General features: G+C 44.2%; 1 long non-coding RNA gene across 1 annotated transcript; it reads right to left on the reverse strand.

The window, feature by feature from the left end:
• Positions 1–1,553: 1,553 nt before the first annotated feature.
• Positions 1,554–10,359, reverse strand: LOC107183864. The gene is made up of 4 exons (XR_001514672.1): positions 10,348–10,359; positions 8,795–8,797; positions 6,696–6,702; positions 1,554–1,674 (listed from the first exon to the last, which is right to left on the reverse strand). It is a non-coding gene; the product is annotated as an uncharacterized LOC107183864 (long non-coding RNA).
• Between the last annotated feature and the right edge of the window lie 1,270 nt (positions 10,360–11,629).

Raw genomic sequence — 11,629 nt, forward strand, 5'->3', positions numbered from 1 at the left:
TAGGCACATAACTCTTCCTCCTGAGAGGTGAGGGGGGTCCGCGGAACAGGGTGTTTATCCATCAAAAGCCAAAGAGGAAGAGGGAGGGAGGATGCTTCTGCTGCTGCTACAAATCCTGTCTGTGGAAACGAGAAGTTGTCCACAAGATGATGGGCCAGGACCAATCTGCATGAGCCCCAAACATGTTGGCCACCACCCGCTGTGGGCTGGGCAGGAATGGGGCAAGCCTGGCAAAGGTTCAGTAGCCATGCTGTGCCAAAGGCTTGATGTGGCAGGAGGTGACAGGACAAAGTATTGGCCTGTGCCAGTTGGGCACCAGCCCTCTTAGCTGTCAGAACTGGTCTTGGAAAAAACCCACAGCCCTTGGGTATACTTTGGTAGGAGGCATTTTTACTGTGAAAACAGCTGCCTCTCCCTCCAGGCTTCCTTCCTCTGACTGAACACGCCAGAGGGGAAGGTCAAGGGCAGGCAAGAGAACAAGGACAAAGGAATAAGGTGTGGATGGTACACAGAGCCATGTCCTAATCCTAGCTCACTTACTAACTCCCTGCAGAGATAAAACAAACAACAAAACGAGAGGGGGAAAAGCTGGAAGAAATGCAAATGAATGGAGCTTCAATAACAAAACAATGAACAGACGTGAGATTCTTGGGGGGACCTTACCTGTGAATGGATGAATGAATGAATAAGATAGATAGATAGATAGATTTAATCTTCACCTAAGGATATGTTTTTATGGATTTTCAGAGAGACAGAGAGGGATAGAGAGACTTTGATCGGTTGCCTCCTGCACACACCCCAATAGGGTATTGTACCCACAACCTAGGTATGTGCTCTGACCAGGGGTCAAACCTGCAACTTCTGGGTGGATGGGTCGATGTTCCAACCAACTGAGCCACCAGGCCACGGCCTGTGAATGACCTTGGAAAGGGTCCTGATTCACACTGTGTATGAAAAAACACTAGGCTCATTTTTCCCACCTAAAAGCGAGGGTCAGCAGCAATCCCACATTGAGATGTCCGGAAAGTGAAAGTGACTGTTCATAAAGAGAAAAAGAGGGATTGTGGACATGTAATGTGGCATTTTTTTAAAACTGAAGATGATGTGGCCGGTGGAGATGGGCTGATGCTGGGTCTCTGGATGACCTTCCCTGAGCTCATGCCTCCCCTCCCAGAGTAGGAGTCCCTCGTGCTGTAGAGTGTGAGGCTCGTGGCCTGCTGAGGTGTAGGAGTGTCCACAGAACCAGAACACGTGGCCAGTTCCTCTTTGCCTTCTGAAGTACAACATAGGCCCTAGGCAGCTGTCCCCTATTCTTTGATACCTTAGCAATGATTTGGCAAAACAAAGATTTATTGAGCACCTACTACGTTCCAGGCACTATCTAGGTACTGAGAGGGGGCTTCCCTGTCACATGCCCATGACTATGCTCCTCAGGCCATTTCCACTTGAAGATACTGGTAAACTGATTGTAGGTGCCATCTTTTCATGCTGTAAAACACCCATGTTCTCCTGGACCAGGGGTGGGGAATCTTCCATCTGCCGAGGGTCATTTGGATATTCATAACATTACAGGCCATACACGATTGCCAACTTAAAATCTAGCCTGCTCTGTTTGGTCAAGCATTTAATTAACTCACCCCTCATGCCTTGACAGGGCCCGACCAAATGATTTCCCTGATGGCCAGACGTTCCCCATCCCTCTCCTAGATAAAGATGACATCCCAACACACCACAGCTTTCTCTCAGAAGCACTTTTTAAGTTCCGAGAAAGGGAACCCAGGAAGGAAACCCGGATGTTTAGATGAAGGACTCTCTGGCCCTGGTGCTGATGAATGTCCTTCCAACACATTCCTGTGGCTCCTTTGTTGGCACCACCTCCGCGCACTAATCTCTGCCTTGTCCGGGCGCGAGAGCTGATGGTGGAGCTACAGTTTATGTTGAGGGAACAGATTAATACCATTTGCCCCAACCTGCCTATGACTGCCCCCTCTGGTTGGCAGTACTCAGAGGAAAAAACTCAATCTACCCAAGCTCCCTAGCAAGCAGGAGTCCCGAGAATCATGCCAGGATCTCATACCAAAGTGGAACCCATCTATTCCAGCCCCTTGGACTTCCTCAGTTCAGCCCCTGACTTGAAACGGAAGGTGAGTGGAATGTCAAGATCAGAGCTCAGGACTCTGGATGCCTCTCTCTGGCTAGGTTCCAGGTCAGAATGGATCACTGTCCTGTCACAGTTCTTCTAACACAGCGGTCCTCAACCTGTGGGTCGTGACCCCTTTGGTGGTCGAACAGCCCTTTCACAGGGGTCGCCTAAGACCATCCTGCATATCAGATATTTACATTATGATTCATAACAGTAGCAACATTACAGTTATGAAGTAGCAAGAAAAATAATTTTATTATTGGGTCACAACATGAGGAGCTGTAATTTAAAGGGCCAGAAGGTTGAGAACCACTGTTCTAACACGTGGCATCTCTGTGAAAGAACACAGTCCATTCATTCTGCCTCGCACGGGAGTCTAGGGGACCAGGCGCTGTGTGATGTGAGGGTCCGCGTCTCCAGCACACGGCTCCCACAGCATAAGCCCTCTGTGTTGAGTTGGCATGAAAAGTGCTATTTCCCATCTACAGGTTTGTCCTGTCTTTAGAGGATTAACCCACGATAAAGCTTTATGTGAACACAAATTTGCTGGATGTCAGCAAGGCAGCACCACACTGAGGTCGGGAACCCCCGCTCTGAGATGGATAAGCCTCTTTGTGGTCATTGCCTTAGGAACTATGACATAGCTATTATCGTTTCTTAGACATTGAGGGGGTAAAATATCGGGCTTGACCTGCATTCGTTTACTTTGGTGCCAGTTGATTTTTCTGACTATCTAAAAACCTACTCACATTCAGATGGGATTTGGGAACTGGGAGCATCCTAATCTATAAATTAGCAAAAAAAAAAAAAAAATTCTCCCCAAATCTTATTCCTCAAAAGGAGCTCAAGGGAGCAGATAAATTCTGTAGCTTAAATACATGGTTAGTAGAATTTATAAAAGGAAGGACAGGCAAACATTCTTCTCCATGTCACTTTTAACACATCCCGCAACGGTGAGAATTTGTTTTATTTCATTTATTTTATCATCACCCCAAGGATATATTTCATTGATGAGAGAGACAGAGAGACAGAGAGAGATCAATTGGTTGCCTCCCATGTACATCCCAATTTGGGACCGAATCCGGAACCCAGGTATGTGCCCTGAGCAGGAATTGAGCCCAGAGCCTTTTGGTGTACAGGACAAGGCTCCCCACTCTGTTAGGGCCCCACAACTGTGAGTTTGAATCTATTGCCATTGTAATAGTACCAACACAGTTTGGCAATTTCTTACAAAACTAAACATACCCCTTCCATATGGTCCACCAATTACACTTCTTGGTATTTATACAAAGGAGTTGAAAAGTTACCTCCACACAGAAACCTGCACATGATGCTTATAGCAGCTTTATGTATAACTAGAGGCCTGGTGCACGACATTCATGCACTGGAGGGGGGAATTCTTCAGCCCGGACTGCACCCTCTCACGGTCCAGGACCCCTCAGGGGATTTCCACCTGCCAGCATTCAGACATCCCCCGAGGGGTCCTTAGCATAGCCACAGAGGTGGGAGAGGCTCCCACCACCGCCGCTGGGCTCACCAGCTGTGAGCCTGGCTTCTGGCTGAGTGGTGCTCCCCCTGTGGGAGCACACTCACCACCAGGGGGCAGCTCCTGTGTTGAGCATCTGCCCCCTGGTGGTCAATGCGTGTCATAGCAACCGGTTGTTCTGCCGTTTGGTCCATTTGCATATTAGCCTTTTATTATATAGGCTTGCCAAAATTTGGAGGCAGCCGAGATGTCTTTCAGTAGATGAGTGAATAAATAATCTGTCATATGTCCAGACAGTGGAATACTATTTGGCACCAAAGACATGAGGTACCAAGTCATGAAAAGATATGGAGGAAACTTAAATACATATTAGTTAGTGAAAGAAACCAATCTAAAAAGGCTACATACTATGTGACTCCAACTATAGGACATTCTGGAAAAGGCAAAACTGTGGAGACACTAAAAAGATGAGTGGTTGCCAAAGGCTAGTGGGGAGGGAGGGATGAATAGGCAGAGCACAAAGGATTTGTAGGGCAGTGAAATTACTCTGCATGATATTGCAATGATGGATACATGTCATTATACACTTGTCCAAACTGATGGAATGTCCAACACCAAGAGTGAACACCGATGAAAATGGTGGACTCTGTAGGTCCATTAATTGTAACAATACACCACTCTGGGGGTGGCTATTGATAACAAGAGAAGCTATGGATGTGTGAGGTCAGGGGGGTTATGGGACACCTCTGAACCCCCCCCCCCTCACTTTTTCTGTAAATCTAAAGAAATAGTCTCAGGTCAGCCAGAGAAAGGACCCTGGAACCCCCAACTCCAGTCTATGATAGGTACCCCTCTGTCTTCAGCTGATGCTTTACCCAGGACCCAGATCCACAGCCCTCTGTCTCAATATGAACTTATGCCATCAAGTGTCTTTTTTACTTGGAGGTAAGCGCTTTCCCGCTATTGATTTTTGGTTTCTGCTACTCTGTGAAATGAATAGAGTCCTGGTGTCCCTTAGCTGTGTCAACCCAAATGTCTGAGAGCTCCTATAGGACGAAGGTAGGGGACTGGCCTCAAAGGCCCTGAAGGAAGATCTCCTGGTCCCAGAATCACTCCTGTGCCCCTCCCAGTGGCTCTTCTAAAATGAAAAGCTAAACCTATGCAAGTTTGGACAAACAGGATGCAGGTGGACCTGGAGGGCAAGTGGGGAAAGGAACTAACATCTCCTGAGCATCCCTTATGTGCCAAGTGTGAACTGGAAACTGCCTCACGCCATCCCCACAGCAGCCTGATGCAGATAAGAATTGCTCTCTGGCTCCCTTTCACAAGAACATGTGCACAGACATGGATGCGCCACTCAGGAAACCTTTGTTGCTAATGCTCTGCGTGCCTCACATCCCATAATCCACGCATTTCCAAAAAGAGGTGCATGCATTAAGCTTCACGTATGCACGGTGTTGTCTCGGATCAGAGAGCACATCATTCAAGGTTTTGTTTTTCTTATTTCAAAAAGTTTAGAATCCAGCCCTAGGCCGTTTGGCTCAGTGGGTGGAGTGTTGGCCTGCAGACTGAAAGGTCCCAGGTTCAGTTCCAGTCAAGGGCACATGCCTGGGTTGTGAGCTCGATCCCCAGTGGAGGGCGTGCGGGAGGCAGCTGATCAATGGTTCTCTCTCATCATTGATGTTTCTATCTATCTTTTCCTCTCATTTCCTCTCTGAAATCAATAAAAATATATTTTTTTAAAAAAAGTTTTAGAATCCAGCAAAGTTAGAAGTAAAAGGAACACTTGGTCATCGATGACTAACTGCTTCTCTGATGTGCACTTGAAGCGTGTATGAAATTGAAACTGCAGTAAATATTACAAAGCGGCAGGAACACACATATGCACACCCGCCCTCTGTATGCCCCAGTGGGGATACACGGCAGGTGCAGTCTCTGGAACAGGGTGTCCCTGGGGACAGATCAATTATTACATTCTACCGCTCAGGACTATTAGTTAATTCCCGATAGCTGAGTGCCTAGGTACTTTCTTCAAGATACCTTTCAAATCCCTCCTTTTAATTTTTCTTGAAAATTCCAAAACTAGATGCTTCTTTTATGGAGCAGTCTCATTGCTGAGGAATCCAATGTATGTGCTACTTTCAGGTCCAAATATCCTCCTTCCTGTTTAATTTGCAACATTCCCATGACTCATCTTTCGGTTAGAACACCACACCTATTTTGGTCCCACCCACACATAGTGCTAAGTGTCTTCAACTTTGGAAAAAAAGGATTCATGAGTTATATTAATAATATGAGGCCCTAACAGCTATTTGTCCTACAAACACAAAGCAATAAATGAAACATTAGTTTGTGTAAGCCCCGAGTGCTTCTCTCCCATTCCTTGGAGTATAAGCCTATACTTAAAATTTTTTTTCTGCACTTTTATGGCATGAGGCATGCTGGAAAACTCATCATAAAATAGCATGTGCCTAGTTAAATATTTGTTGGTTCTCACATTTTCAATTCTTTTTGAATTAGTAAAAAGGGACAAAGAGAAGTGAAACCTAGATAGTTAGTGAGTACTGTAAAATGAATGAAACAGTGATAAAGCAATGAAATAAGGAAACTCTGTATCCATGTTTTTCTGCATGTCCTGTGTGTTTTTCAGTTTTTTTCTTGTCATTCTATATAATAAAAGCCTAATATGCTAAGTGTCCGGTCATCTGTTCAACCAATCAAAGAGTAATATGCTAATGATATGCTAAGGTCACTCAATTGCTCGCTATGACATGCACTGACCATCAGAGGGCAGACGCTCTGACCTGTAGGTTAGCTTGCTGCTGGGGTCTGGCCAATCGGAATTGAGTGAGACAGGCAGAACATGCCATGGAGCCCTTCCATGGTCCCCCCCGGCTGGTCAACCTCCTGCGTCCCTCCCTGGCCCCGATCGTGCACGGTGGGGTCCCTCGGCCTGGCTTGCACCCTCTTGCAATCCAGGACCCCTTGGGGGATGTCAGAGAGCTGGTTTCAGCCCAATCCCGCAGGCCTGAACCAGGGATCTCACTGGTGCACAAATTCGTTCACCAGGCCTCTAGTTGGTTTATAATTTCATACATGGTGGTTGGAAAGCTGCTTAATATGATTTCAGTCTTCTTAAATTTATTGAGGTTTGTTTTGTGGCGTAGCATGGGGTCTATCCTGGAAAAATGTTCCATGTGCACTTGAAAAGAACATATATTCTGCTGCTTTGGGGTAAAATGCTCTGAAAACATCAATTAAATCCATCTGGTCTAGTGTGTCATTTAAGGCTGTTGTTTCCTTATTAACTTTCTATCTGGAAGATCATTCCATTGATGTCAATGGGATGTTAAAGCCCTCTACTATGACTATATTATTGTTGACCTCTCCCTTTATGTCTATCTATATTTGCTTTACATATTTAGGTGATCCTATGTTGGGTGCATAAGTGTTTACAGGGGTTATATCCTCTTGTTGGGTTGATCCCTTTATGTAATGTCTTTCTTCGTCTTTTATTATAGCCCTTGTTTTAAAGTCTATTTTGTCTGATATAAGTATTGCTATTCTGCTTATTTTCATTTCCATTTGCATGAAATATCTTTTTTCATCCCTTTACATTCAGTCTGTGCGTGTCTTTCTATCTGAAGTGGGTCTCTTGTATATGGCATATATATAGGTCTTATTTTCTTATCCATCCAGGTACCCTGTCTTTTGATTGGAACATTTAATCCATTTACATTAAAGTGATTATTCATAAGTATGTATTTATTGCCATTTCACTATACACATTTAGGTACCTCTTTTTATTTGTTTACTTCTTCTTCTTAAAGAAGTCCCTTTAACATATCTTGTAATACTGTTTTGGTGGTGGTGAACTCCTTTAGCTTTTGCTTGTGTGGAAAGCTTTTGATTTCTTCAATTTTAAACAACAGCTTTGCTGGGTAGAGTAGTCTTGATTGTAGGTCCTTGCTTTTCATCACTTAGAATATTTTGTACCAGTACCTTCTGGCCTGAAGTGTTTCTGTTGAGAAAACAGCTAACAATCTTATGGTGCTCGCTATAGGTAACTGTCTTTCTCTTGCTGCTTCTAAGGTTCTTTCTTTGTCTTTAATCTTTGCCATTTTATTTTATTTTATTATTTTCTTAATTCTCACCCAACGATATTTTTCCATTGATTTTTAGAGAGAGTGGAAGAGAGGGTAAGACAGAGAGAAATATTGATGTGAGAGAAACACATTGGTTGGTTGTCTCCTGTACAAGCCCCAACCAGAACCCAGGCTGGAGAGGAGCCTGCCCTTGACCAGAATCAAACCTGGGACCCTTCGGTCTGCAGGCCAGTGCTCTATCCACTGTGCCAAACCAGCCAGGGCGTAACCTTTGCAATTTTAATTATGATGTGTCTTAGTGTAGTTTTTTTGGGGTTTATCTTGCTTAGGACTCTGCCCTTCCTGGACTTGTGTGTCCTTTTCCTTCACCAAGTTAGGGAAGTTTTCAGCCATTATTTCTTCAAATAATTTCATAGGTTTTCAATCCCCTGCCTCCTCCTCCTCCTCCTCCTCCTCCTCGTCGTCCTCCTCCTCCTCCTCTTCTTCTTCTTCCTCCTCCTCCTCCTCCTCCTCCTCTCCCCACTTCCATGTTATTTTAAAATAACTTCCTCCTCCTCTTCCTCCTCCTCCTCCCCCATGATGTGAATGTTATTATGCTTCCTGTTGTCCAAGAGGCCCCTTTTTCTTTTCCTGCTCTGATTGGTTGTTTTCTGCTACCTTGTCTTCCAAACCACTGATTCAGTCCTCTGCTTCATCTAGTCTACTGTTGGTTCCTTCTAGTGTACTCTCCATTTCAGATATTGTATTCTTCATTTTTGTTTGTTTGTTTTGTTAATCCTCACCTGAGGATATTTTTCCATTGAGTTTTAGGGAGAGTGGAAGAGAGAGGGAAAGGCAGAAAGAAACATCGATGTGAGAGAGACACATTGATTGGTTGCCTCCTGCATGTGCCCTGACCGGGGCCTGTTCAGGGAGAAGCCTGCAACTGAGGTACATGACCTTGACCGGAATCAAACCCGGGACCCTTCGGTCTGCAGTCCGAAGCTCTATCCACTGAGCAAAACTGGCTAGGGCTCTGACTGTTTTTTTAATGGTTTCTCTGTACTTCTTTATGCTTACTATCTCTTTAAGTTCTCACTGAGTTTATCCATTCTTCTCCTAAGTTCCTTGAACATTCTTATAACCATTGCTTTAAACTCTATCTCATAGATTGCTTGCCTCTATTTCATTTAGTTCTTTTTCTGGAAATTTCTCCTGTTCTTTCATTTGGGGCACTTTTCTTTATCTCCCCATTTTGACTGTCTCTCTGTATTTGTCTCTGTGTTTTAGGTAGATCTGCTACATCTTCCAGTCTTGGTATGGTGGCCTTACGTAGTAGGTGGCCTGTAGGGCTCAGTAGCACAGTCTTATGTTTTTCTGGATAGTAGAAATTTCTGAATAAGTTCCCAGCATTCACCCAATTTGATGCTACTATAAAAAATAATGTACATGAAATCCACATGAAAATAATTCTTGTGGCAAATATTCTCCTCTTTCCCCATCCTAACAGAGTAGCAATTTCATTGAGAGGATAAGAGAAAATATGTCCCCCACTAAAAATATTTATCTAACACATGAGATGACCTTTGACAGTTCTGGTCAATGATCCTAACAAAAGCCTTCTAGGTATTTATGTGGAAAGCTCTTGTGTTCCTGAACCAGGCACTGTTTCTTCTTCCTGCCTTGAGTGTTGATGCAAAGCCTGGCACTACAGCAGTCATCTTGCAACCATGGGGTCTGAGCATGAGAATGAGAGCCTACAGGCTAAAGGTAACAGAGAAATGTGGTGGGAATCTGGATGCAGGACAGCATATGCCTCCTTCACCAGCCCCGGACTTCTTATTGCTTGAAATAAACATCCACCACACTCGTTTAAGCCACTGTTTATGTGATTCTTGGTTGCTTGCAGCCAAATGCAATAATAATCAATACAACCTTGTACACATCTTAACTTCTGTTTCTAAATCCCCAAATTAAAGGATACATTTCTCTTAAATTCAGAGAGAAGCTAAGTAGCCACATTCCCTAATTTTGGAGCTCTACAATAAACTCTTGTACTCATTGCAATCAACTAGAGATAAATGCCAGAGTTCATGTAAAAAAAAATGAAACAAATATGTAAGTAGTTACATATAAATGGTTGCTGGGTCTCAGAAGGAGAGACAATTATGTTTAAAAATCAATGGGCCCTAGCCAGTTTGGCTCAGTAGATAGAGTGTCTGCCCGAAAACTGAAGGGTCCCGGATTTGGTTCCATTCAAGGGCACATACCTCTGTTGCAGGCTCGATCCCTGGTCCTGGTTGGGGTGCATGTGGGAGGCAACCAATTAATGTGTCATCGATGTTTCTCTCTCTGTGTCTCTCCCTCTCCTTTCCATTCTCTGTAAAAATCAATGGAAAAATATCCCCAGGTGAGGATTAACAACAACAACAAAAATCAATGGACTATGCCCTTTACATTGGCAAAAAAAATCATTGTTTGACAACACCAGTGTTGGTGAGGTTGTGGGGAAATGGGATTGCGCACGTACCACTGCTGAGTGGATGACCCAGTGCAACTACTTACTTTGGAAAGCAGTTGTCCACATCTAGTCAGGACAATGAACATACCCCATGACCCAGAAAGTCTTACACATGTGCCCGAGATATATGCAGACGAATGTTTGCTGTGGCACTGTTTCATGACAATGAAAACTTGGAAATAATGTAGGTAAATGGATAAAACATGGCAATTCTATCTTATGATATTAAAATGAAAAAACAAAAGCAAAACCCAGATCTACACATCAAAATGCATAGATTTAGTGCTATGCTACATCCAAGCAAAAGTTGATTGTTAACATTTCAGAAATTTTCAAGGTGCATCAATAACTTGAGATCAGCCATGTGAGAAGTGTTTACAACATGGAAATGAGCAAGAGCCACATATCACTTCCCTCTTCCCATCCCGCAACAAGAGCTGGTAGGTCAATATTTGCCAGCACATGCCTGGATAGATTTCAAGAAGAGTGTTTATTTAAAGAGGCCAGTTCTAGAATAATAACCATGTATGCTATAACATGGACAAACGTTGACAACATTGTACTAGAAAGTAAAGCACACACAAAAGGTCATGTGTTGTATGCTTCCATTTACACAGACTGAATAATTGCTTCCAGATCCACCCCAGGGCACTTGTGATTGATAAAACTGAACTCAGCATTCCTCCACACAGTGCAGAGCCACGCCCACCCCTGAGCTGTCTCATGTTTTCCACTGCTATGGGCTCAATTGTGCCCCACCCCATCCCTCACACACACACACACACACACACACACACACACACATATGTTGGAATCCCAAATCCCAATACCCCAGATTGTGACTGTTTGGAGATAGAGCATTTAAAGAGGAAATTAAGATGAGGTCATTAGGGGGCCCTAATCTAATATGACTGGTGTCCTTGTGAGGAGAGGAGATTAGGAGGACTCAGCCAGGAACAGAGGGAAGACAGTCATTTACAAGCCAAGGAGCGTGGCCTCAGAAGAAACCAACCCAACTACACCTGACACCTTGATCTCAGACTTGTAGCTGCCAGAATTGTGGGAAGATAAATTTCTGTTTAAGTCCTCCAGTTTGTAGTACTTATGGTAGCCCTAGATGTTGAGTCATTCTGTTTGTTAATTTTTTAAAAAATACGTTTTTATTGATTTTAAAGAGGAAGGGAGAGGAAGAGAGAGAGAAACATAGATGTGAGGAAACATCGATCGGCTGCCTCCTGCATGCCCCCTGTTGGGGACTGAACCTGGAAACCTGGGCATGTGCCTGACAGGGAATCAAACCAGTGACCTTTTGGTGCTTGAGATGATGCCCAGCCAACAAAGCCACATCGCCAGGGCTCTGCTCATTAATTTTATGTGGTCACTGGGCTAGGCTA

The sequence above is a fragment of the Myotis davidii genome, unplaced genomic scaffold, assembly GCF_000327345.1.
Source record: "Myotis davidii unplaced genomic scaffold, ASM32734v1 scaffold1290, whole genome shotgun sequence".
Taxonomy (NCBI): domain Eukaryota; kingdom Metazoa; phylum Chordata; class Mammalia; order Chiroptera; family Vespertilionidae; genus Myotis; species Myotis davidii.